Source organism: Molossus molossus, unplaced genomic scaffold (genome assembly GCF_014108415.1).
Source record: "Molossus molossus isolate mMolMol1 unplaced genomic scaffold, mMolMol1.p scaffold_m16_p_12, whole genome shotgun sequence".
NCBI classification, from domain to species: Eukaryota; Metazoa; Chordata; class Mammalia; order Chiroptera; family Molossidae; genus Molossus; species Molossus molossus.
In genome coordinates, this window is record NW_023425347.1 from 82,313,652 (window position 1) to 82,320,221 (window position 6,570).

Sequence of the window (6,570 nt, forward strand, 5' to 3'; positions counted from 1 at the left end):
CCCTTCCCGCAGCTGCTGCTAAAGAAACCCGAGAGGCAGGGAAGCCCACGTCCTGCTCTTCCGTGCGTGCCTTCTCCCAGCGTCTCTGGGAGGAGGCCGGAACCCGCTTGTCGTCTCAGTTCCTGCCCGAGATGGGCTGGATCCTTGAGTGACAGGCTCCTTAAACACAGCACCTCCCAAATAGGGCTGTCACCTTTCCCTTCCGCCTTATTGCTCTCTGGTCCACCTTAGTCAGAACCTGGGAGTCAGAACCCCTTTTCCCTTGGCCGCATATAGTCTTTTACGTAGTCTTACCGACCCTAAAATCTAAATATTTCTCACATCTGACCCTACACCCCTGTCACCACCTGTTCAAATCTTGACTTTGCCAGTTCCTAGCCTTGAAATCCTGTTTCTTGCCCTTTACAATGAGGCTGGTAATAGTCATGTCTTGGTGAGGATTAAATGAAATAAAACATGTAGAACAGAGTCTTTTTTTTTTAGGTTACGCATTTTAAAAAATGTTTTTATTGATTTTTTTGAGAGAGAGGAAGGAAGAGATAAAAACATCCATGTAAAAGAGATACATCAATTGGCTGCCTCCTGCACACCCCCTGCTGGGGATCAAGCCTGCAACCCAGGCACGTGCTCTGACTGGGAATCCAACGGGAACCTCTCAGTCCATGGGAGGACGCTCAATCCACTGAGCCACACCAGCTGGGCCAGAGCTGTTTTATTATTATTTTATTAAATTTTTTTCTTTATTAAATTTTAGAGAGAGAAGAAGAGAAAGAGAGAGAAACATCTATGAGAGAGAATATGGATTGGCTGCCTCCCGCATGCCCCCTACTGGGGATCAGGCCCACAATCGGGGCATGTGCCCTGACCTGGAATCAAACCTGTGACCCCCCTTGGTCCATGGGTTGATGCTCAACCATTGAGCCACACCGGCTGGGCCAGAGTCTGTTTTATAAATGTTAGCCATCATTACTATGGTTATGTACAGCAAGCACTTAACACAGAGGAAGCACTCAATAAATGAGCTACTGCTATTAATTATTATGGTTTCTTCCTTCATAAGAACTTATAAGTTGTTAATCACCTGGTAGTTTCATCACTTAGCACAGTGCTTGGCACATAAGAGACATCAATGTTTAATTAGCTGTATGAATTAGTAAACCTTTAATTGATATTCAGAGTTTACAGTCAAGTGGGAGGAGATGGACATTAAATTAATAAATTCAGTAGTATGTTAGAAGGGAATGATTGATTGTGCCCAGCTGGTGTGGCTCAGTGGTTGGGTGTCCACCCATGCACCAGGAGGTCGCCGGTTTGGTTCCCCGTTAGGGCACATGCCCAGGTTGTGGGCGGATCCCCAGTGGCGGATGTGCAGGAGGTGGCCAGTCGATGTTCTCTCTCATCGATGTTTCTCTCTCTCTCTTTTCCTCTCCCTTCCTCTCTCTCTATAAGCAATAAAGAAAAAAAAATTAAAAAACAAAAAAAGAAGGGAATGGTTGTAGTGGAGGACACAAGAAACGGGGACAGCACATGGCAATTATATACAGGGCAGTCAGAGTAGGCTTCACTGAGATGGCTTTTGAACAAACACTTGAAGGAAATGAGTGAGTCAGTCATGCAGATATCTGGAGAAAGGGGGCATTCCAGGCAGAGGAAGTCAGTGGAAAGATCCTCAGGCACAAGCATGAATGCCTGGTGTGTTTAAGAAACAGCAAGGAGCCAGTGTGGCTTGGATGGAATAGACAGGAGATTAGGGTATGAGAAAGGATGGACCATATAGGACTGTGTGGCTTTACTCTGAATGAGATGGGGAACAGTTGAAGAGTTTGAACTTCCATTTTTATTGATTTTTAGAGACAGAGAGAAACATTAATTAATTGTTCCGCCCATTTATCCATTCATTAGTTGGTTCTTGTATGTGCCCTGACCGGGAATGGAACCTGCAACGTCGGTGTACGGGGACAACACTCTAACCAATTGAGGTACCCGACCAGGGCCTGAACTTACTAAAAAAAAAAAAAAAAATTATTGATTGACTGATTTGAGAGAGAGAGAGAGAGAGAAACATCAGTTTGTTTTCCACTTATACATTCATTGGTTGATTCTTTTAAAAAAATTTTTTTCCTTAATTGATTTTAGAGAGAAAGGAAGTGAGAAGGAGAGAGATAGAAACATCAATGAGAAAGAACATCGACTGGCTGCCTCCTGCATGCTCCCCACTGGGGATTGAGCCCACAACCTGGGCATGTGTCCTAACTGGGTATCAAACCAGCAACATCATGGTGCATGAGTCAATGCTCAACCACTGAGCCACACCGCCTGGACTTTTTTTTTTTTTTTAAATACTCACCTGAGGACACTTTCCCATTGACTTTCAGATAGAGTGGGAGGGAGGAAGAGACAGAGAGAAACATCAATGTGACAGAGACATATTGATTGGTTGCCTCCCGCATGACTCAACCAGGGCCCGGGACTGAACTGCAACTGAGGCCACTTAACGAGAAATGTAGGGCTCCCTGAGACCAGATGCTGTTTGTTTGATTAAATTTTTTTGTATCCTCACCCGAGGACATTTTTGCATTTATCTTCAGATAGAGTGAGAGGGAGAGAGGAAGAAAGAGAAACATCCATGTTTGAGAGACACATCAAGTGGTTGCCACCCACACGACCCCAACCGGGGCCAGGGACAAACTGCAACCGAGGTAAGTACCCTTAGCAGGCACCGAACCTGGGTCTCTCTGGGTCCGCAGGCCTACGCTCTAAGCACTGAGCCAAACCGGACAGGGTGATGCTGCTTGTTTGAGAGATTTTAGGAAAATCTGAAGCAGGATCCAAGACAGACCAATTCTTTGGTAAAGCCACTGGAAATAGCTTGGGTGGGCCCAAAGGCTGGGTGGGGCAGGGCCTCAGGGAATCACGAGGGAGGGACAAACAGTGTGAGCCAGGTTGCTGGAGTCCCCGATATGGCTGCTGTCAGCTGCCCCAGGAAAGGGCTCACCAAAGAAACTACAGCCTCCCACAGCAAGTCTATCCAGGAGAGAGCTGCCCCTCCATCTCTCATCCCAATGCTGAACAATTCATGAACTTCTATTTTTAAAGAATCACTCTGTCCTGTTCTGTGAGAATAGATTGTAGGGTCACAAGGGTGGAAGCAGGGAGACCAAACATGAACCTATGGTAATGACCTTAGCAAGCGATGTTAATGGCTGGTACCAGATTGAGTGAGGTGATGAGACATGGTTGGATTTTGGACTTTAAGTGAAAGTCAATAGGATTTGTTGACAGATGGATAGATGTGTGGAGGAGGAGATCAAGGATTACTCCAGGGTTTTTAGCCTAAGCATATGGAAAAATGGAGTTTAATTCCACAAATACACATCTGTTACAGATTTTATACCATGTCAGGCTTTCCCTTGGGGGGGAAAAGGCCTGGAAATGACGGGGGTGGCGGGTGGGGTTAGGGAGGAGAATGACCAGGTCACAAAGCAGAGTAGAAGCCAGAACAGAGATTTCCTTTTCCAGCTAAGGAAATTCTGGTAGAAGAGCTGGTTCTGGCCTCTTTAGAGTACTGAAATGGAAATGTATCTCATTAATTTCTGAATCCTTAAAGCCTAATACTACTACCTGGCATAACATAGGCATTCAAAATAAGTATTAATTCAGTTGAATTGAGATAATGGCAAATTGACTCTTGAAAAGGCCTATTGGGAAGGGAAGCTAAATGGTTTCAGGAATGTTCTACAGAAGTCTGAGGACAGGCCATACCCAGGAACTGATTTTAATTCAGGTCAATACACTTTTCTGAGCATTTGATATATCTTGGGCACTAGGGATACAGAAATGCCAGTCATTATTAGGTGAGACAGAGAAGAATCAATAAATATGGTACAGTGTGATAATATCAGTGTGTATCAAGTTCAGAGGTGGATGGAAGGTAATTGACTCTTGACAGGCATTGTAGGCTTCCTGGGAAATGACATCAGAGTTTATTTCTTTTCTTTTTTTTTCTAGAGTTGATTTCTGAGAGATGAATAGGAGTTTGCCTGTTATACTCCTATGGGAGGAAGCAAGAGCTTGAGTCTGCTAATTGTTTTATTGGGGATGGTGGCAGAGGAATGTCTTGCTGTACATTTATTATGTGGAAGGTGCTAGACCTTGTATATAGCAAACACTCAGGAAGTATTTGCCAAATTGATTTTAGGGCTTTCATAACCCAGGGTAAGAGTCCAGGCAAATGAACTATTATGCGTGTGACCTATCACCTATGGCTCCTGCCCACCTTGTACAGGTCAACTGCCTGCCCAGCATCTATTCATTCCTTCTCCTGGTAAGAAAACTGTGATCTTCTCTCAGGGAACTACCCTTCCTTCCAGTCAGTTCATGTGGTTTGGTGAGGCTGCTTTATTCTGCAGTTCTAGTGTGGGCAGATGTCCCTGTCCTGGTAAATCAAAGCATTCCATCCCTGCCGTCCCAGCGACAGTGACTGGTTGCAGGGGGTGAAGGTGTTAGTGATCCACCACGGGCTAAATGTGATGCAACCCTAGGATCTTTGCTACAAGTATTGGGAGATAATTTAAACTTCTGGGATGGCTAAGCAAATAGGATATAAACGTAGAGCTGTTGGTGGGTATCTTGCTACTTTGGGGGGAATTTAACTGACAATGAAGGAAACACAGCTATACCTGAAGACTTTATGGATTTTTTTATCCACAAAAATCCATTTGTGTTTGGTGTTTGACAATTGCATCTGAAATAATCCATAGTATACACTTCTATCCTAATCTCTAGCAGAAACATCTAGGATCTTAGTCCTTTCACACCTGCCTTCTGCAGGCTCTCTGGGGAAAATAATTAAAGATGGCAGGATGTGCCCAGCTGGTGTAGCTCAGTGGATTGAGCGTTGTCCCATGGACTGAGAGGTCCCGGTTCAATTCCAGGTCAGGGCACATGCCCAGATTTCAGGCTTGATCCTCAATAGGGGGTGTGCAGAAGGTAGCGGATCGATGTTTATCTCTCATATCAATGTTTCTATCTCGCTCTCTTAAAAAAGAAAATCAATAAAAACATAAAAAAAATATATATATGGCAGGATGCTGGTTAGAGTCTGTCCTCCAGATCTGTAGCTGCACATTTCAGCTGTTTTGTGACCTTAAAGCCCTGACTTCGCTTTTTTGTGTCATTTCCTGATTAACTTCCTCTCTATTGACTCTCCCAGGAGTCTGAGATTTTGAGGAAATGCCACTGGCTCTAGGCCAGTTCTGTGTCACTGGGTGTCAGGAGTTGGAATCTCTTCCTTGGTCATGTTATTCTGGGGCCACGACTGGCATGTTTGTCCTCAAGATCAATAGTTTTCAACCTGGAATTTGCAGAGCTCTGGGGGTGCTGAAACCACAGGACACAACACAATACTGCCTCCCGAAGTGTCAGTTTTGTTCATGGAAATGTAAGGCAATGTTTTTAATATTAAAGTTATTCAGAACACCTTCTCTGAGCCAGACATAGATGAGTTCAAATCCTGGCTCCACCCCTTACTGGCTGTATGACCTTAGGATGACTTATCCTCTCTGTGCTTCAGTTTCCTCAAACTATGAGGGTAATATTAGTGGCCATCTTATGAGATTATGGTAAAAATTAAGTTAGTCTGTGTAAAGTACTTAAAACAGTGCCTGGTGCATAATAAGTGCTATTTAAGTATTAGCCATTACTGTTATAACACGGATATATTATGAAGTACAAATAAAATTAGTGTAATTTTAAGATCTAAGATTTTGAAGAAATGTCATCTGCAGCTCTGACCCAGCTTCCCAGGGAGGGATTTCTCCTCACTCTCTTCCACCAGCAAAAATACTTACATCTATGGAGAAAAGGGAACCCTGTGCACTGCTGGTGGGAATGTAAATTAGAGCAGCCACTATGGAAAAGTTTGGAGGTTCTTCAAAAAATTAAAAATAGAAGTACCATACAATCCTACAATTCAGCCTCTGGCTAAATGAAAACACTAATTTAAAAAGATATGGAAGCAACCTAAGTGTCTGTTGATAGATAAATGGATAAAGATGATGTGAAATACAGTGGTATATTACTCAGTCTTTAAAAAGAATAAAATCTTGCCCTGGCCGGTTTGGCTCAGCGGTTAGAGCGTCAGCCTGCAGTCCAGAGAGACCCAGGTTCGATTTCCGCTAAGGGCATATACCTCGGTTGCAGTTTGTCCCCGGCCCTGGTTGGTCGTGCAGGTGGCAGCCACTCGATGTGTCCCTTTCACGTTGATGTTTCTCTCCCTCCCACTTCATCTGAACACACACACACACACAAAAAGGAAAAAAGTGTCCTCAGGTGAGGATAAAAAAAAAAAAAAAAAGAAAAAGACAAATACTATATGATTTCACCTATATGTGGAATCTAAATAGCAGAAGAAATGAACAAAACACAAATGGACTCAGAGAACAAACTGACGGTTGCCAGAGGGCAGTGCAGGGATGAGGGGAATGGGTAAAATAGGTGAAGGGGAATGAGGTGTAAACTTCCAATTATAAAATAAATAAGTCATAGGTAAGTGATGTACAGCATAGGGAA